The sequence below is a fragment of the Bos javanicus genome, chromosome 12 (genome assembly GCF_032452875.1).
Source record: "Bos javanicus breed banteng chromosome 12, ARS-OSU_banteng_1.0, whole genome shotgun sequence".
Classification (NCBI taxonomy): domain Eukaryota; kingdom Metazoa; phylum Chordata; class Mammalia; order Artiodactyla; family Bovidae; genus Bos; species Bos javanicus.
The window spans coordinates 10,555,915-10,577,569 of NC_083879.1; the positions used below are offsets into that span (position 1 = coordinate 10,555,915).

The 21,655-nt window shown below is 47.2% G+C and overlaps 1 long non-coding RNA gene and 1 other non-coding gene across 2 annotated transcripts; both read left to right on the forward strand.

Moving 5' to 3' along the window:
- The first annotated feature begins 424 nt into the window (after positions 1 to 424).
- On the forward strand, positions 425 to 20,586 carry LOC133258155 (uncharacterized). The gene is made up of 3 exons (XR_009739835.1): positions 425 to 612; positions 5,455 to 5,558; positions 20,398 to 20,586. It is a non-coding gene; the product is annotated as an uncharacterized LOC133258155 (long non-coding RNA).
- On the forward strand, positions 13,376 to 13,448 carry TRNAG-UCC (transfer RNA glycine (anticodon UCC)). The gene has a single exon. It is a non-coding gene; the product is annotated as a tRNA-Gly (tRNA).
- Positions 20,587 to 21,655: the final 1,069 nt, after the last annotated feature.

The window sequence follows — 21,655 nt, forward strand, 5'->3', positions numbered from 1 at the left end:
GATTTCTCAGACAACGGGGAGCAAGGATTCGGGACAATCGAGAAGGACACCCTAAGTACATGCAGGACACTTCGGGAAGCTTGCTGTGAAGGGAGGATAGAGAAAATTCTGTACACTGAGGTTTGTTTGAGATAGGCACCATGTAGGGTTTATCTGGGTGCTTCCCAGGTGGCTCAGTGAGTAAAGAATCCTCCTGCAATGCAGGAGATGCAAGAGATGCATGTTCGATCCCTGGGTTGGGAAGATCCCCAGGAGGAGGGCATGGCAACCCACTCCAGTATTCGTCCCTGAGGAATCCTATGACAGAGGAGCCTAGTGGGCCACAGACCACAGGGCCACAAAAAGTCATACATGGCTGAAGCGACTGAGCACACGGCATTCATCAGTGTCCTAGCAACCACAGAATTCCATCAGATAGTTCAAGTAACAGACTTCACTATGAGACTGCTTGTGGATGTCCAGGCACGATTAAGGGAACTACAGGGAGTGACACGGCACCGAGAGATGAAACAGCAAGAAGCCACTGCCATTCCTGAGTCTGAAAGAGCAGCAGGAAAGAGCATGGCCAGATCTGGAGCCTTGAAGCAGGACCATCAGAGTGCAGCTACCGAGGTAGAGGAACAGCTCCATCACTAGACTGCGGTGCCACAGTGAAAAGCCAGGCAGACGAAAAACCTTCATCTACCTTGCCCCCACCCTCTGATCTCTTGCCAATACCTCACACTGGCAGGACACAAACGGTAACCAGAGGGCAAGAGGGCAAGGGTGGGGCCAGCCTCCCAGGGCACAGAGCAGGATAGGGGAAGGAAGGAAATGGGAGCTGATGGAGGGCAGGGCAGATGGAGGGTCACCACCACAGAGACTGAAGAAAAACAGCCAAGAAAGGTGGCGAGCTTGCAGGTACCAGGATGAGTGGAGATGCTTGCAATCAGGGGACCTTCCTAGGAGGTGGCAGATTCAGCAGCCCAAGGACAGGTGACTGAGGATCAGGGAGAGGTCAAAGACACCAAGTTCCCCTCTCCAGACTCCGCAAGTAACGGCGCCCCTGAGATCTCATGCCTGCTGTCCTGGAGGACACGGATGCTTGAGCAGCAGGCGTGTGGCTCAACCAGCTCATTCCAGGTGCCCCTCTGAGTATATTCTGAAAGCCTCTCCTCTCCTCCAATGGGCTCCCCAGGTGGTGCTAGTGGTAAAGAACCCACCCGCCAATGCAGGAGACATAAGAGACGCAGGTTCGATCCCTGGGTCAGGAAGATCCCCTGGAAGAGGAAATGGCACCCCACTCCAGTATTCTTGCCTGGAGAATCCCCATGGACAGAGGAGCCTGGCGGGCTACCGTCCATAGGGTCACAAAGAGTCAGATGTGACTGAAGTGACCTAGCATGCACGCACGCACTCCCCTGAAACCACCGCCACCTGCAATCTCTCTAGAGCCCAACACAGGCTATATCTTCAGAGTGAGACAAGGAAGAGGCAGAAACCTCCCAAAGCACTTCTGCCCCTGCAGGTCCTGAACCTGAGGTTCTACCAGCAGATCCACAGGAGGCATATCTCTGTGAAGGATGCCAGAGCTGGAAACCAGGGCCAGGCCTCAGTTCTTCAGATGTCCTGAAGAGAAGGCTAGAAAGTCACTGTATCACCATTCCTCATTCAGGGATGCAGGAACCGATGCTGAATATTATTAAAAACTTGCCCAAGGTCACCCTTGAACAATCTTGCTTGGGTCCCTTTCTTTTAAGCAACTCATATTCACCGCACACCCGGGATGCTCCAGGTGAGCCGTGGACGCTGGGAAGGGAGAACGAGCAAGGCAGACAGCTCGCCCTCCCTTTGAGAGCTCCCATCCGAGGTGGGACAGACAGACAGCAAGCACAAAAGCAAGCATGAATCGCCGTGAGCTTCTCCAATAAGTGTGCCAGCCCTTTCTCCAAAGCCTGGCCGTCCAGCACACGGACACCCTCTAAAGCCAAACTCCAAACCTGCCCCATCACACGCCGAGCCCTGTTTGTTAAGAAGGCGACGCACCCACACAGCAGGCCCGTCTGCTGTTTGCACTGCACCTTCCCACCAAGCCCTTGAAACATGTTAAATCATCATTGCCATTCCACTGCAAGCGCATTTCTCTTTTATTTTAATCCTATTATAGAATTTTTTGATGGCAACCTGCTGTTAGAGTACATCTAACTATGTTAAAGCTCCCCAGGCCCTGAGCATGAAAGAACCTCTTCAGAACACACGCTAGGACAGGTCTACCTTGTTAGCATGGAAATGAAAATAAAAAGAGCTGCTCTGGGGCGAAGAGGAGGAGGCGGGTGTTCTAATACCAACACTTAGGAGGCCATCTGGCCTTGTTCTCGCTGGCAGGCTTCGGGTGGTGGAGGCCGCATGGTGACGATCCTTCTCTGCATTCTGCTCAGTGCCTGGCACCTGGTTTAGAGTCCCCGTGGCTAGTAACCTAGCTTGCAACCCTGGCGCTAAAGGGCATCTCTGGTGCTTTTAGGCTGCAGTTGCATTTTGGTGCAAGGGGATCAGCAGCCAGGAAAACCTGTAGGTTCCCTCCTGAGCTTTGGTGACGTTTCATTAGTGAAATGAAAATATATATAATTGAATAAGCAGGCGAGCACCTTCCTTCATCTGCAGATATGTAAACAGGAGCCGCCCCAGCGTGGTCCGAGTAACAGCTTCTGAGAGAAGACTGCCTTCACAGTCCTTAAACAAAGTTCCACTTGCCGGCTGCCACAGGAATGTGTATCTTGAGTAATTATTTCACTCTAGAAAATAGTAATATGCAGGTCATCGTTTCTTGGCAGTACAAATTAGAAATACCCAAGGCACCAGAGCCTTCTGGGCCTCAGTCTTCAGGCCCAGAAGAATACAGAGTGGATGCTGTAAATAAAATTAATAATTGAAGTCCATCTGAATAAAAGATGGTTAGACTTGTTTGTGCTAGTGGTGGAGGCGACAGTCATTAGCCATCTCTCACGTATTCTGGAAGGCCAGGCCCTGCGAAAATTGTATGTAATGATCAGCCTCTCCTGGAAGGATAATGCGTTTTTTAGGATGTTTGTGGTCCATGATCCAATGGATCCATGATCCAATTAGGGTTAGGGTTAAGGTTAGCTGTTCATTCAGGACTCCATAGAAGGAGTTAGAATCATTAACATCTTCTAAACATTGTTTATGGGCTTTTTATGCTATTAATAACAATAGAAGTTGAACCAAGAAGAGCAGATTGTTTTCGAGAGAGTTTGGCCAAACGATTTCCATGTAAGTGTGGGTGGGTGTGTATATATGCATGCAACCACAAGACTCCTCACTGACATGGGAGAGCAATATATAATTCATCCCCTTAAAGGAAAACAAACTGAGTCAGTCCTTCAACCCGGGTGGCGGGGTGGGGGGTATCTATTTAACGGCTAGTGAGGCGTGTCAGAATGGACTCTGGCCTTACCAATACATTGGTCACGAGCACAAGTCCTGCATTAGCCCTTCTGAGGCTCTCCTGCAGACGGGAGCATTTATTTATTTAACAACAAGCTCTTACTTCTACTGCATCTTACTACTAAGTGGACTATTCCCAGATGGCACAGTCGTAAAGAATCCACTTGACAATGCAGGAAGCACAAGAGACGTGGGTTTGATCCCCTGGGTGCGCAATGGCAACCCGCTCTAGTTGCCTTGCCTGGAAAATCCCATGAACAGAGGAGCCTGGTGAGTTACAGTCCATGGGGTCGCCTAGAGATGGGCACTTCTGAGCACACGCAGGGCACACAGGAGCAGGGTTTAAGTGCTAGTGACTCACAGAAGAGAAAGGATGGCCCCTGCCCACAAGGAGCTCAGAATGTAGTAAAGGGAACAAAACTCATACGGAAACGTAATACGCAATGGAAAGCATAACGGCCCTGATAGGCTTACATACCAACGTACAGGTGTTGAGAAGATGGAGATTATTTATAGCCGGAGGAAACAAGGAACTTTGCATGGAAGAGGTTGTGTTTAAAATGAGGTTGGAAGAACAGCTGGGATTTTGACATGGTTATGGACTGAACGCCTGTGTTCCCCCTAAATTCGTATGTTGAAGTCTTCACTTCCACCACCCCATGATAGCATTTGCTGGTGGGGCCTTTGGTGGGTAATTAAGTAATTGATGAAGTCATGAGTGTGAGGCTGCCGCGAAGGGATTAGCGTCCTTACAAGAACAGGAAAAGCCCAGAGCAGTCTCTCTCCTCCTTACGAGGACACATAGCAAGACGGCAGCTGTCTGCAAGGCAGGAACCAAATCTGCCATACCCTGATCTTGGATTTCTCAGCCTCCAGAACTGCAAGGAGCAAATATCTATTGTTGAAGGCACCCAGTCGATGGCGTTTTGTTCCAGCAGCCCAAGCAGACGAGTTTTGTTCCAGCAGCCCAAGCAGACGAAGACAGATGTGGACAGGGGGGAAAATGAGCATCCCAGGGGACGGACAAACGGAAGCAGGGGCACAGAAGTGGGAAGGCGCTGGGCAGATTCAGAGGGAGCGGTTCCGCTTGCCTGCTTCCCAGGACTCTCGAAGCCCGGTAATCAGAAACCCAACTGGGCAGGTGGATGGGGGTCAGCCCGTGACAAGCCACGAGCAGCGGGGGAAGGTGTCTGACCTGGCCCCGGAGAGCCTGGAGCACAGTCAAAAATTATTTCAGCGGGAGAGTAACACGATCAGAGCTTCATCATCAGTCAACTCAACCGTATTTTCACCTTAACAGGTAACAGTGGCAGCGAGCTGACCCCAGAGAACCAAGCTCAGCTGCATAAGGTCAGGCAGTGGGTGGCCTGTGCCCCCACGCGCCTGAGCCGGAGAAATAACCGCTTATTCAATCTGTCAGTCACCGAGTTGCTGGAAGCACCCTCCACGTGGGAATGACCGCGAGCACTTCTCCTACTTACTTCTTAGCAGCAGGATGTGCCCTGCTCCACAGCTGTCAACCGGGACCAGGACAAAGAAGAAGCTTAAGAGGATCTGAGACAAGAGTCTGCAGACGCTTCCATTTTCACTGGCCGTTTCCGTGAGCTTGGCTGACCGTGCCGGTCAATGTTGACTTTTTTTTTTTCTCCTGCATGAAATAGAAAAGCAGAACTCTGTTGATTTTTGTGTTTTATGGCTGATCGATGGGGGTCAGAGCGAGGGCTTTGAGACATGCCGAGGGGGAGGAACTGGGCCGCTTTTTGATGGCCTCATTTGTGGCGTGTCTTCTTCTGGGAGAGAGGGAGGTCAAGGTGAATCCCTCTTTCAGACTCAGATGACTCAGGCGACGTCACCCCTGGGCAGAAGAGGCAATGGTGGGGGCGTTTCCAGCCAGGCCGAGTGAGGCGAGGTGACATTTAAGGGCTTTGAAGAAACGAGGCACTTCCGTCAGAGGGACCCTAAATTGCACCTGCGTTTCTGCAGGCTCTTCACTTGCTTTTTATATCCTTGCAGGCTGTCTCTGGAATTGCTGAAAGGTGGAAAATCTGCACAATCCTTAGGCGTTTGGCAGCCAGGCAGGGAAGAGAGTGATGAGAACCAGGCTCTTCAGGAAGCAGGTATATATCATTCTAACCCCAACTGTGGTACCATTGGCCAAGCCTCAAAATCTTGATTTCTGGAACAACACTGCTAATAATAATAATAGATTCCAACTGTTAATTATCCTCTAGACTAAATGTTTTGAAAGAAAAGTGAAAGTGTTAGTCACTTAGTCGTGTCCAACTCTTTGCAACCCCATGGACCGTAGCCCACCAGGCTCCTCTGTCCATGGAATTCTCCAGGGAAGCATACTGGAGTGGGTTGCCATGCCCTCCTCCAGGGGATCTTCCTGACCCAGGGATCAAGCCCAGCTGTCCTGCATTGCAAGCTAATTCTTTACCATCTGAGCCACCAGGAAAGCCCCACTAAATGCTTTGCTGCTGCTGCTGCTGCTAAGTCACTTCAGTCATGTCCGACTCTGTGACCCCATAGACGGCAGCCCACCAGGCTCCTCTGTCCTGGGATTCTCCAGGCAAGAACACTGGAGTGGGTTGCCATTTCCTTCTCCGACTAAATGCTTTACTGATGTCCAGTTGCATTTAATCCTCCAAGTAACTTCTGAGAGAGTGATGATTGCTTCCATTTGATGGAAGAAATCGGAGCTCTGACAGGTTGCATAGCTGATCCAAGGTCTCGTGGAAGTAAGCTCCAGAAGGCACTAGAGCCCAAACCCCACCCTGCCAGTCACCAGCCATGCCGTCTCCTTGCTTCACTCTTCTCACCTGTATTATGGGGATGACCATCACAAGGATAAAAACCACAACACAGCCATAATGTGAGTCAATAGACCCTGCAAGCCATGGAGGCTGGTGAAGACACAACACCACCGCCCGCCAAGCCACTCTGCTCTCTTCTGTTAGGGACACACAGGGTACAGATGAGAACGTGCTTCCAAACAGCAACCCACTCCAGTATTCTTGCCTGGAGAATCCCATGTATAGAGGAGCCTGGCCATCTACAGTCCACAGGGTTGCAGAGAGTCAGACAAAACTGAAGCAACTTGGCATGCACAGGTGTTTCCAAAACCCAAAAGATGTTACAGACACAAGTGTTAATATCACCTCAAGATTCCGCGAGCCTGTCGCTCTATGGTATGGAGGCATCGGGGAAGCAGGAGGTCCTTTTCTGGGATCCCCAGGAATCATCTGACTAGGTAAGGAGGTTAAATGGCCTCTTGAGCAAAATCAAGAGGGAAGGGACACGTGCAGAGATCCATCTGCTGCATTCGACAGACGAAGCAGAGAGGGATGCACCGCAACCCCAGCATCGCCCTCCCTTTCCGCCCAATGGAAGCTTTTTCCATTGTTCTATCCCCTCCACACGGTTTGCATGGGAACCCAGCACGGTGTGGACATCATTAAAAGTATTGTGACTGGAGGCTGAAATAAGACACTGATCATCCAATTAAGCAACGGATTTCATAAACAAATGCGATTCATTCTGCCTGCAGCCTGACATCGCTGTCTGAGGAGCACTGCAGAAAATAATGTGCCTGCCTGTGTTCTACTTAAGCTTTCGGGTGCCGAGGAGCCCCACTAAGTCACAGAAAAAGGAGTCTGCAGATGGCTTGCTGCAGCCACGCAGCGGTGAACGAGCCCACACTCCCACACATCAGCCCCCCCTCCCTAGCCCCCCAGAAAGCCTCCAAGAGTCCCAGTTGCTGTTACACTGCCATGGCTACAAAGCCACCGGTGCAGCCAACCAGAGCAACGGCCTCCCGAGAAATGACAGATTTAAAGGAAGAAATACCATGCACTTGCTGGAGGCGAGTTATTTTAATATAATGCCAAGATGACAGCTCTCCACATTTAATCATCAGACTCCCGATTTTTTTTTTTTTTTTGCCACGACATTAGACTTTCTCACAGTTTGAAAGAAGGCATCTTCTCCACCCATGCCTGACAGTTGCATGTTGGCAAGAAATGTATGTAAACTTCTCCAATTATTTTTAATAAAATGTAAAAGCCTGCCTGCAGAAGCCCCCTCCACCCCTCCACTGCCCTCACCAATGGCCAGAGGTAGCTGTGGGCCCTGCCTTCAGGGAGAGGCCCCCACAGCCTTGCAGTTTTCCTGATGGCACTAACTTGCCACTCAGAAGCCTTGCCTCTCTGTCACCCGCCACTGTGACCATTTCTTTTTTCAATGGTGTCTGTGATCAGCAGCCGTCAGCGAGACTGTGTGTGATTATCTCTTCCTAAGTGGACCAAAGCCTCCTGCTTGCCTCCCGATCGCAAGCTCAGCCTCGTCTCAAAGTGCAACAGCCATTACAAGGGACATTTGCATATAAGTCCCGAGTTTGTTAATTCACACAAGGTCCCCTCAGGTAGGTCTGCACTGATCTCGTGCCTGTTTATTCTTAACAGATGAGAAGCCAGAAGGGAGACAAGTTATGTGTTAATTAAGGATGCACAGCCGGATGGAATCACAGCCAGAAGCCACACCCAGTGCACAAGCGACTGTGTATGCTTCTTTCCTCCCCAAACTCTCAAAGGGCATCTACTGTCTGGAGGCCCTGAGGATGCAAAACTAAGTGAGGTACCAGTCCTTCTCTAGAGGAGCTAACAAGGTAATAGAGCAGACAGACAAGTCAATGAATAACACAAGTACAGGTAAAAGGCAACACAACCCAGGTAAGCTCAAAGCGCGGAAACGTTTCCAAGCCCTAGCAGTGCCTGTGGGGCTGGGGACGTGTTCACGGAGATGACCGCGGAGCCAGGCCCTGCAGGAGGGTCAGGGAGAAGGGAGGAGGGCCTCCGCCCACCGACGGACGAAACCACACAAAAGCAGGAGACCTGAAGGAGCGTGGCGCGCGTCACAAGCAGAGCGTCTTTAGGGAGGAAAGGGACCATCCACCGAGTGGAGGCGGAGGGGGCAAGACGGCGGTCAGAAGACGGAGGACTGGGATGGTTCTCTAATCACTGCTGCTCTGTTAATAATGATGCCCGTCCCAGAGAAGGCTAGTCTAAGTCCTCGTACGTCAGCAACGCTTCTCTGCCCTTACCCCAAGAAAGGGCAGCACAACCCACGGCGTCGAGTGGCCACTGTCCTGGGTGATAAGCCAAGCAGGGCGCCTCCGAAGGACACAGTGGCCTCTGAGACCGAGGAACCCAGTCCGGGCACCGGGGTAACTGGGAGAAGACTCTGCTGTCCACAGAGGAGCTGACACACACGAGCCCCTCAGAGCCGCGTGCAGCTTCGTTCACAGCCTTCTCTGTTAACTGCAGTGAGGGCCTCTCAAGAGAAGGCGGCTGCATCGGCACCCCGTCCTTGAGGGCTGACCAGCGCCCCGGGGAGTGGGCTGGGAGCCCCCAAGCCGCCCGCTCGCTCCTGGCTCACTTTCACCTCTCCCTAGAGTGCACAGCAGCGGCTTGAGCAGCAGCGCTCTGGATCATGACAGGCGGCATTTTGCAGACCTAGGTTAGCTTCTGGCTTGTGTTCTGGGTAAATAATGAGATGGCTTCTTCGCAGCCATCTGGGCTCCAAAGCACCACTCCCCGGAGACAACACGTGGGGAGGGGAGTGTTTGAGTTGTAGTAAGGGTGTCCCCAGAGATGAGTGACATGCCCAGCCTGGTCACCAGCCGTGTTTGACACCAGGCACCTTGCCCAGCACCCCTGGCAGTGCTAATGGAAAATTCACCAGGTACTCACAGGCTGCCTGGTGGTTCCTTGTTGTGCTAATGCAAAAATAACGTCCCAACAAAGCCCACGCAGGCTCCTGGGCGGTGGACACGATCCAGCTCCGCAGCCATTGCACCTGTGCTGCTTTGCAACTTCCCTTCCTCCCCCTTCCACATGCTAAACTGAGATAGGAAGGAAGCTGAAAGAACCCGCCTCTTCTACCTGCACTCCACTTCAAAGGAAACATGCAATCTCTTGAGGTGACTGCATTTATTCTGCCGCAGCTCGATATAAGCACCGCCCTACCAGCTCACCGCAGGTTCCAAATGACAAATTTTGAGGGCTATTGAACACGCTGTGAGTTTGCCGAGCGGATCCGTGGAAAGTTACTTAGCACAGCTGTCTCGGTAATTGTGACACATTAGAGGAGTGTGTGGTGCTTGGCAGCCCCGGGGCTGGAGCTCGCCGGGGCCGTGGGACAGTCTGGGCTCAGAGATTCAGCTCCACAGCCCATGAGACCAGCAGGGAGACCAGCCAGGCTTTGCAGCTTAATCCTATTTGGTTTAACACGTTTCTTTCCCATATCAGGAGGTCACGAATAGAGCAGGGATAGAACCTGTGTTGCGGTGATGCTTTTGAGCGGGTCTGGGTGCCTATCAAGTGAGCTGCCCCCCACCTACATCCAGGCATCTGGAGAGCCGAATGCAAGCTGTATGCACCACCCATGTCCTTCTCAGCCTGGAAGCAACTAGACTGTTCCCCTCTACCACCTTCACGGCCCCCTCCCTCCACGCCCGCACCGAGGCCCTGGCTTCATGATCCGATTCATCAGTCAGGCTCCGAGGCAAAGAAGGCGTTAAATGTTCTAACACACACATTTTTTTCCTGCGTTCCTCATTCAGCTAAGCATGTGTGAATGCCCTTGTGCTCCCTAACTGACTCAGGGAAGGACCTGGCATGGAATAATGAAAGTGAAAGTGAAGTCATGTCCGACTGTTTGTGACCCCATGGACTGCAGCCCACCAGGCTCCTCCATCCATGGGATTTTCCAGGCATGAATACTAGAGTGGGCTGCCATTTCCTTCTCCAGAGGATCTTCCCAACCCAGGGATCGAACCCAGGTCTCCTGCATTGCAAACAGACCCTTCACTGTCTGAGCCACCAGGGAAGCCTCATGGAATGATAAGAAGAATCAAAAGTAGCCGTATAGCCCATGCTAATTAACTATGGACCAGGCAAACACCAAGTATATAACCTGTCACTGATTTTTTTCCTCATAACAACCCTGTGATAAAGCTATGATTATTATCCCCATTTTGCAGGTAAGCAAACTGAGGCCAGAAAAAAATTATTAAGTAGACATTAGTGACTGCAAAACAATGTGTGTTTTTATAACAATATTGACGGCAATGCTGGTAGCGGCCAGAGTCCCTAAAGGCCCAGAACTCAACTTCTGGAGCAGAGGAAAGAACTCAAATTTCAGAATCAGACAAACTTGGAAATCTCAACTCCACTACTTACTAGCTGTGAATTTTATACCATATCTTTAAATGTATTTGGGCTTCAAGATAATTGCATCTAAGATTGGTTTTTTTAAAGTATTGCATATAAAAAAATATATGGCGGTTTAGCAGGAGAAGGCAATGGCAACCCACTCCAGTACTCTTGCCTGGAAAATCTCATGGACAGAGAAGCCTGATGGGCTGCAGTCCATGGGGTCACTAGGAGTCGGACACGACTGAGTGACTTCACTTTCGCTTTTCACATTCATGCATTGGAGAAGGAAATGGCAACCCACTCCAGTGTTCTTGCCTGGAGAATCCCAGGGACAGGGGAGCCTGGTGGGGTGCCTTCTATGGGGTCGCACAGAGTCGCACACGACTGAAGCGACGCAGCAGCAGCAGCAGAGAACAGGCCCTCAGAAATCCACGTCTGTTCCTTTCTTTCTCTATTTCTCAGTCCCACATCTTATGAGCCAGTTCTCCCCTACCCACAGGGCATATGTTCCGAGACCCCAGTGGATGCCTGAAGCCACAGATAGTGCTGAACTCTAGCTATGCCATGTTTTTTCCTACAAATACATACCTGTGATAAAGTTTAATGTGTAAATTAGGCACATAAATTAAAAGAATATCTGAGTTGCCAGCATCACTACTCTTGTATTAATACCTTGGGGGCATTATTAAATAAAATAAGGGTATCTTGAACACAAGCCCCAGGATAGCACAGACCTTCAGTCTGACAATCCAGATGGTCACTAAGTGACTACCAGGCAGGACAAAGCGGTGGTTCACGGGCAAGGTGGGATGAAGTAGGATGGCAGGAGGTGCCATCATGCTACTTACGACAGCAACTTAAAACTTATAAACCGTTTCCTCCTGGAATTTCCCACTTAATACTTGTGGCCTGCAGTTGCTGGTGGGTAAATGAAAGCAGAGAAAGTGACAAACCCTGGGTAAGGAGGAATGACTGTACTCTCTGCTGAATTGCTTGCTGCAACCCAGATTCACTTCATGGTTTTACCTCATTACTAAGATGTAAAAACGAAAGTGGGGTGGGGAGTAGAATGCCTACCCTCATCTCTACTCAGAATGAGTCTATTCATCTCTACTCTATAGGCGTGAGTCACCAATGCCTAGAATGACTATCTGTGCATACAAAATGTTTACAGAGAAAAGCTTTAATTAATGAGGACCCAACTGTGGAATCAGTTAGCTAGTCTTTCTTCTCTCTTGACCTAAAGAATTATGAAATAGCAACAAAACAGACAGTCCTAACATAGAAGAGAACTAAAATAGAATTGTCCTAAAAGAGCCACCTTCTCAAGTAATGAGGTCCCTGTTGCTGGTTGTATTCAAGAAAAGGCTGGACAACCTACCATAAGAGATGTTGTGAAGGAGATTAATGCATAGGCTAAGGGTTTGATGAAATCAGTGATTTTCAGACGTTTTAGCAGCAGAGCAAAGAAGAAATAAAAGTCAGGTTGCTCAGGGTGAAGAAAGGTGGAAGGCTCTGATCCCTCCATGAAGGTGCCGAGGAGTCCCTGTGAAGTCTTCAGTTCAGTTCAGTTCAGTCACTCAGTCGTGTCCGACTCTTTGCCACCCCATGAATCGCAGCACACCAGGCCTCCCTGTCCTTCACCAACTCCCAGAGTTCACTCAAACTCACGTCCATCGAGTCAGTGATGCCATCCAGCCATCTCATCCTCTGTCGTCCCCTTCTCCTCCTGCCCCCAATCCCTCCCAGCATCAGAGTCTTTTCCAATGAGTCAACTCTTCGCATGAGGTGGCCAAAGTACTGGCGTTTCAGCTTTAGCATCATTCCTTCCAAAGAACACCCAGGGCTGATCTCCTTTAGAATGGACTCAGGAATTAAGCCAATGAGAAAAGCCAGCATTTGCACAGTATCTTGCAGTTTACAAAGTTTTCCTGTGCATACAGGTTATCTTGCATGTATGTTACAGGTGAAGTTCAGACTAATATACCCTGCACTCTATGAGAATATATATCCAATAGCCCAAATAAGGTGAGTATAAAATGATTAAATTGTAAACAGAGTGATATTGATGGGGTCAAGGGAGAAAGATCCTGGGGGTCTGAGGGGGTGGGGCAGAGGAGTAGAGAACTGCAGGTTCACCTATGTATAATTAGAAGTTGTGCACTTCCTCCTTCAGTACACACTGTGATGGGTATTGACTCTGAGCTAGGCTCTAGTCTAGGCACTGAGACTGTGACAGTGATTAAGAATAAGACCCCTGCTCTCAAGAAGCTTACCTTTTTTCGAGGAAGAGGCAGACACGCAAACAATACTATGTACCAACAGTGACTGTGTGAATACTTTCAATTAGATAACTTAAATTAGGGTGGTGGTGGAAGGCTTCCTGGAGGAGGTGGAAGGCTTCCTGGAGGAGGTGGTGGTTGAATAAAGAAGGAGCGCCAACCACACCAAGCTCTTAGGGAAACATATGCTGACGGAGTCAACAGTGGTGTGTGGCACAGGAAGATCTGCTTACCAAGCCCCAGTGAGGATTCCCACCACGTGGAGAACAGCAGAGTTTAGAGATGCCAACCATCAGCAGTAGGTGCCCACAGACCACAGCCCACCGCCTCTCCTACAGGTTCCAAGTCTCCAAGAAGAACTCAACTTGCAAGACACTGGTTGGAACAGCACTCGCAGAAAAGAGAAGCAACGCAATAAAGCTGCATCTGGGGGCTTCCCAGGTGGTCCAGTGGTTAAGACTCTGCACTTCCAATGCAGGGGGTGCAGGTTCAATCCCTGGCTGGGGAACTAAGAACTCACACGCCCCAGGGTATGACCAAAAAACCAGAAAATGTAATTTACTTTTTAAAAAACTCATCTGAAGTGGGTGCCAGTCTTGGCCAGTGGGTCCCAGGCAAAGACTCTGTCCACTTTCCACAGAGGGAGGGGCCAGATACACTGATGGAACTGGCCAGGGGCCTTCTGAAGCACAGGCTTAAGTGATACAAGAAATTTCATCCCAGACCCAGAACGAGGGGAAAGACCCAGAAGAGAAAGAATAATCTGGAGCCAAGTGACAGCTTGGCACCCAGCTTCCAGGTAGGGGAAGGTTCCATGCCCTGGGCACTGATTGAGCAAGGCCCGTGGAAGGTACAAAGCTGTAAGGTGAGAATAACCACAGATTCCAGCATGCAAGGGAGACTGAGCTCATTAAAATGAAGGGTAACATCCAGATTCGGGGCCTCAGTAACTAAGGAGATGATGGTTCCATTATTGAGATGGGAACAGTTAACAGGTTCAGTGGAGGGGGCATTAAGAATTCTATTTCAGAAATATATTAGATCAGATACCTATTAGGTACTCAGAAGCATAAAGAATGTAAGATTCTTTTTTTCTCTTCCAACCTACTTAGAGGCCATTTTCCAAAGGATGGCCTCCGAAAGCCATTATTTTTTTGGATGAGGGATAAAACAAAGATGTGTACACCACCAAGTGACTCTAAAATATACTCTGGTCCCGCAGCTGAACTTTCCCCAGAGTCACAGGCATGGACAGGGGATGCACTGGAGGCTCAGTAGAGAACTTGAGGTGGCTGAGTCCTCCTACAGCTGTTCGATTCTTCAGAGGTCCAGTTTCGGGGACCATGCCGATCCCAGGGCTGCTAAACCTCAGGCAGCCCCCTGCTTCAACCAAGAGGCAAAGCCGGCAGCAGGCTCAAACACCAGCCCTCGCTTTGTTCTTAGAGAAAAGCGTCGTAAGCCCAGCGCATAAGACTAATCAGCCACATCCCTTCCCTTTGGTTCCCATGCCTAATCAAGCAGGGTGCCAGGCATCTGTTGTTTAGTTGCTAAGTCATGTCATACTCTTTGTGTGACCCTCCAGGGACCGCAGTCTACCAGGCTCCTCTGTCCATGGGATTGCCCAGGCAAAAATACTGGAGCGGGTTGCCATTTCTTTTTCCAGGGGATCTTCTCAACCCGGGAATCGAACCTGTGTCTCCTGTGTTGGCAGGCAGATTCTTTACTGCTGAGCCGCCAGGCAACCACGTGCCTAACCTTGAGATCATGCTGCAGAGATGCACACGTATTAGTTAATACGTAAACTCGGACTCGCCATTTGGAACATGGAAAACTGCCTGTGAAATAGTCAAGGGCTATGTTTTTCTGACTAAGAAAAAGTGTTCCTTGAGGCATTTGAAGTCAGATAAATATGTGGAGTGTTGCAGCATCCCCAGTTCCCCGCTCCCCATTCTCTTTATGCTCGTTTTCATGACATGAGTCCGTATGAATGAGGAGCCACGATACTGATAGAAGTGGACGGTGAAGGAAGCGTGGTGCTTCCAAAGGGCATGACCTGCAGAAGCTCTGAATGAAATACAAGGAAGGAGACGAACGCTGGGGAGCACGCATCTTTTTGAATATAGTTATTCAAATTCCCCCAGGAATGGAACTGCGGGACCGCATGGTAACTTTACTTTTAGTTTCTTAAGGAATCTCCACACTGTTCTCTATAATGGCTCTACCAATGCAGAGAAAACTGTAATTCAAAAAGACACATGCACCCCTATCTCCATAGCAGCACGAGTCACAAAAAAACCAAGACACGGAGGCAACCTAAATGTTCATCAGCAGAGGAGTGAATGAAGAGATGTGGTACATGTATATTATACACCAGAGTATTACTCAGTCATAAAAAAGAATGAAGCAATGCCATTCACAGCAACATGGACCTAGAGATGATTATACTACATAAATAGGCCAGACAGAGGAAGACAAATATCATATGGAATTGCTTATATGTGGAATCCAAAAAAAAAACAAAAAAAGATACAAATGAACTTATTGACACAACAGAATCTGACCCACAGACACAGAAAACAAATTTATTGTTACCAAAGGAGAAAGGGGAGGGAGGGATAAGTTAGGAGCTTGGGATTTACATATTTGCACTATTATATATAAAATAGATGACCACCAAGGACCTACTGTATAGCACAGGGAACTATACTCAATGCTTTGTAATAAAACTATAAAGGAAAAGAATTTGAAAATGAATATACATAACTGAATCACTGCGCTATACACCTGAAACTAACACAGGATTGTAAATCAACTATACTTCAATTAAAAAAAAAAATATGAAGGAGGAAAGTTCTGTACTTACCCCATTCTAAGAGCATGAATTGACCAGCCTGTTGAAAGACATAAACTCTAACTCATGGGATAGTTCCAGACACGCATCTTTGCGGCTCCCTGTGGTTGATTTGAAGTTATTTATCAAACCACATCAGTCCAACTGGTGACCAGACTACTACTTTCAGCAGCAATATTTCAGATTTCTTTTCCACTCTCTTAATAAGGCATAAGCTTCTTAAACTCCTAAGTGATCAGGTTTCTCATGACGGAGGATTATTAATTCTGATCCTTTTACAATTTGGAACTTCAATGAAATCTTCCCATGCATCACCTCTTTAACCCAGCACAGATTTGACACCTCTCAGATTAATTTTGGTGATGAATCCGATTTCAAAGAACATTCATCCAAAGTTGAACCCATGCACCTGCTAACGCGTTTCACTACTTTTACTAATAGCTTTAGAGAGCTTTTTAATTTATATTTCACTGTATATTAAGATATCCTCCTTCAGTTTGCCTGCCTCTCCATGAGAACATTTTTCATATTTCAGATTAGGACACCAAACACCAGAACTAAATGGATGAGATAATTTTAAATATGATGCAGATACCCACGCAGGTCAGGTGTTTTAATATTTTCTCATCTCTAATTTATTTCTGTACTTGTTGAATGTGGCTTCTCATGCGTCCTTTTAAGTATCTTCTTAATTTTAATGACATTTTTGAAAGTTGTTTGAGCATGTTCTGGGTGTAGACATTTTTATGAAATGGGAAGAGGCCATGGGGGTAATGAAGTAGAAGCTATTCTGGCTTGGAGCTTTTAGCACAATCATAATGTGGCCATCAGTCTGTTCACTGATCTTAGGCAGATCACTTGACCTCTACGTCACATGGATCGAATGATGGTCATCTCATCACTATCCACCCAACTCTTCCAAGGCAAACCTCATCAGAGTCATCACGTAGTCTGTCCTCTTCCACGTCAATGAATGGAGCCAAGGGAAAGAGATGCTGGGAGGCTCTGGGGCGGGCAGGGGGCCGTTAAGGATGGGACCCAGGAATATCAATACCCTACACAACTTCTGTCCAGGAGGAAAGGGTGTTTCCAGGAACTACTCTTTTGAGTCGCAGCACACACAGTCTTAAGTCCTCTCCCAGTTCTCCCGTCCCCATTGTTTTCCACCTTCAGCCCCATTACTTCACCCCAATGGTCCCCGTCCTGCTCAAGCCCAGATCACCGTGATGGCTGCCTCAGCTTCCCATTTGGTGTTCCTGCCACAGTTCTCTTCTCCTAAAACAATTCTCTTCCCCCAGATCTGATCACCACCCACCTGCCAACAAACAAACCAACCCACCCTTAGTGATTTCCTTCCCCTACAGGAGTCAGTTCAGTTCAATAGTAGTTTCTTGAATACTTCCCAAATACCGGGCAATCCTCAGCAACAGCGCGAAAGACCTTCCAAACCTACCTGCTGGACTAAAGGTGAGAACCAGATAAACGGGCGCAAAGCAGACACCCAAGAATCCATCTTCATTAATTTATATGCATTCAGGGATTGTTTTTTAATTGACAAAAAGGGAATAAAATGGTGCATGAAAAGATGTTCCACATCACTAATTATTAGAGAAATGCAAATCAAAACTACAATGAGATACCACCTCACACCAGCCAGAATGGTTATCACCAAAAATCCACAAACAGTAAATGCTGGAAAGGGTGCGGAGAGAAGGGAACGCTCCTACACTGTTGGTGGGAATGCAAATTAGTAGAGTCACTATGGAGAATAGGATGAAGGTTCCTTAAAAATAAAAAAAAACAGAGCTACCATATGACCCTGCAATCCCACTCATGGGCATATAGCTGGAGAAAAACATGATCCAAAATAAGGCATGCACACCACTGTTCACTGCGGCATTGTTTACAATAGCCAAGACGTGGAAGTGACCTAAATGTCCATCGACCGAGGGATGGATAGAGAAATGTGGTACATATATACAATGGGATATTGCTCAGTCATTAAAAACGATGAAATAATGCCATATAATGCCATTTGCAGCAACATGATAGTGTCATACTGAGTGACGTCAATCAGACAAAGAAGGAGAAACATATGACATCCTTTATATGTGGAATCTAAACAGAAATGATTCAGATGAACCTACTTACAAAACAGACTCACAGACTTAGATAATGAACTTATGGTCGCCAGTGAGGGGAAGGGACAGTTAGGGAGTCTGGGATGGACATGTACACACTGCTACATTTAAAAGGGGTAACCAACAAGGACCCTGCTGTATAGCACATGGAATTCTCTCCATGTTACCTGGCGTTCTGGATGGGGGAGGAGTTCGGGGGAAAATGGATACATATGTATAGCTGAGTCCCTTTGCTGTTCACCTGAAACTACCATAGCATTGTTTGTTAATGGGCTATACCCCCAAAAGAATATAAAATGTTAAAAAAAATAATGACACCTGTGTAATAGTGTAAGAGATGAAGTCAGAGGAGAGAATGAGATGGCAAACGCCTTCTCTTTACGCCTGGGGATGACTTGAAGCCCTAGTGAAGGAAGAGTTTAGGATAAAAGCTGATACGTGTTCAGGGAAGTCTACAAGATTCTGACTTGAGAACTACAGTCCTGTCTACAGGGCTAATAAGGTTCTAGAAACCTGAGTCTGGGTGTTCCTGATGGTGAAGCCCAAATGCTCAAACTCCATCCCAGCTGCTTTAAGATGCCTTCCATCTCCATCTGTCATGAATTCTATCACATTAAGAAATACCTATGAGATTTCTTTGGTGGTCGAAGGGTTAGGGCCCGGCACTTTTATTGCCATGGCTCAGGTTCAATCCTTGGTCAGGGAACTAAAATCCCTCAAGCCACATGGTGCAACCAAAAAAAAAAAAAGAAAGAAGTACCTATGGTCTCAAAAATCAAGGGCCAGACCAGCTGTGAGCCACTTTTCTCCTCCCACAACTAAGTAAGCATGCAGAAAAAAGTACCTCAGTGCATTATGTCTGTAAATTAATATGAGGTCTGTGCCTCTGTAACATGAAGAACATATGAACCATTAATGTTTCCCATCTTCCCTTGAATGTGCACTTTGGAACTGCACCTGCATTTCCAAAATGGGTCATTAACAAGGGAAGAAGTGGAAGAAAACCCCATGTATCCATCAAATAGATAAACAAAGAAAATGCGGTGTACACGCAAGATGGACTATTACTCAGCTTTAAAAAGCAGCTCCAGTATTCTTGCCTGGAGAATCCCACAGACAGAGGAGCCTGGTGGGCTTCAGTCCATGGGGTAGCAAAGAGCCGGATACAACCGAGTGACTAACGCACTTTAAAAAGGAAAGACATTCTGGCACACGCTAGAGTGTGGATGAACCTTGAGAACGTGAGGCTAAGTGAAACAAGCTAGTCACAAAAAGACACGCTGCTTGTATGAGGCAGCTAGAGTGGTTACATCCACAGGGCCAGAGAGTAGAGTGGTGGTTCCCAGGGGCTGGAGAGCTGCTGTTTAATGGAGACCAAGCTTCAGTTACGCACGACGCGGAGAGTTCTGGAGGCGGATGGTGGTGACGGCCTCACAGCATTGTGAATGTACTGAATACTGCTGAGCCATACACTTAAAAATGGTTAAAGGAATAAATGTGTATTTTACCACAATTAAAAATGTTCAAAGAAAAGCAAACAAATATACCAGTTCCTCAAAATAGAGAGGGATAAAAGTCACCTCCAAAATTCCAGTTAGCATCCTCTATATATTTAACTGGCTTCCCGGATGTCTCCATGGTAAAGAATCTGCCTACCGATGCAGGAGATGCTGGTTCAGTCCCTGGGTCAGGAAGATCCCCTGGAGGAGAAAATGGCAACCTACTCAGGATTCTCGCCTGGAAAATCCCATGGACAGAGGAGCCTGGTGGGCTACAGTCCTCGGGGTCATAAAGAATTGGACATGACTTAGTGACTAAACAACAACATATTTAGCGGGAAACAGCTCTCACTTGACAGAGCGCTGAGAGCTTTAGTGAGGGGCAGGGGGTTTAGACCGAGGATAGCATTTTCAAAGAACGGATCTGGGCAGCTGCAACAGCAGCCAGGAAGGCCTCAGGGAAGAAGGATGCGATTGTCCCAAGTTCTTTCGTTTGTTTGTTTTTAATTTAGAATTAATCCATTACCCTGGTACCTGCAATCCTAAAAAAAAAAAGAAGAAAAAAAAAGTTATTTGTTTCAGGAACTAGGTTTTTTTCCCCTACTTTTCTCTTTTTCCTGGTAAATAACTTGCTAGACCTGAGCAAGGCACTTAAGCTCTCTGGATCCCCATTTCTTTATGTAAAATAGGAGAGAAGAGGATGCGATGGCATTTAATTTTCCTCCGAGCCACAAAATCCTGATTCTATGACAAATTACCCCATTTCTACTCCCTCCCACCACACAAAATATAATTTAACTTATCTTTCTTCCTTTCAATATTTCAAATTTTCCTCGAGCAAATTATCTCATTAAATGGAAAATATTTTTCTACATCTTGAGTATAGTTCCTTTTTTTTTTTTTTTCTTTTTGGCCTAAGATGCTTTCTTTTCATTAATACAACCACATACTTTGTTTCAATTTCAGTGATAAAGGAAAACACCAAATTATCTCCTTGTTCACATTCCTCTTCCTCAGAAGTCACCCACTACTTCATTACCCTGGAGACTTCCTTCAAGAAAAAAGCAGGAGTGTGATAAGATGAAAAGTTTTTCATTCTAAATTCTTTTGTAACTTGAAAGGAAATAAATGGTACTAAGAAAGCCCTTCAACTTATGGCAGTCTCTGTTTTAAATATCTGGCAACAGAATAAAACTTTTTAAGACAAAGAAAAATGTAGTTCACCCTATAATACTGCAATATGACCTGATAGGAGAATTGTTTTAGGTTCTCATTTTCTTACTTTTTCTCTTTCAAAAAAACATGGCAACCATAACCCAACTTGGTGTTGGGCTGCTCTGTCAGAACAGCAGTGTCTTGTTCATGTCTGATCCCTTTCCTGATTGATCAGGCAGCTGTCCTGACTGATTGGTACCCATGTCGTTAAATATTTCATTATTCCCCTGCCTGTAGTTCAACTATGGATTCCATGCTATGGAATACATGCTCAGTCACCTCAGTCGTGTTTGACTCTTTGTGACCCCATGCATTGCAGCCCCACCGGGCTCCTCTGTCCATAGGATTCTCCAAGCAAGAATACTGGAGTGGGTTGCCATGTCTTTCTCCAAGGGATCTTTCCGACCCAGGGATCAAGCCTGCATCTCTTATGTCTTCCTCATCAGCAGGCAGGTCTTTACCATTAGCGCCACCTGGGAAGCCATGGGAGTACTACGGTTGCTGACTAGTTTGTTTGGAACAAGTAACAGGATGATACCTGATGAGTAAAGGAAATGAAGTCTTCTTCTTCTAAAAAGAGGGAGGCAGGAGGGGGTTAGTGCTGGCGTACTTTGCTATTTTACGCTGGTCACATCCAAATACCAAGAATTCAATTTTGAAATTAACATGCTTTGTAAGCTAGAATGCATATGACTCTCCTCCTTAGACAAATAAACTGTATTAAACAATACATTGTTCTCATTCTGTTAATACTAGAGTTGATTATATTTGAACGGGCACCACCTAGTCGTCAAAAAAAAAAAAAAAAAAACTGAACTGTAAAGTGTTAAGGATAGCATAAACCTCCCATCTGTCACTGAGTTAAGTGTTTGTTCCTGATATTTAAATACAGTTTTTTTTCCTAGGGCATCAGTGAACTCTGTGGAGTCTGGAAAGAAGCAATTTATTACCTGAAAATCCAGATTTATCCACTTTTCATGGATGAATACTTCACATTTAGAAAACAGTG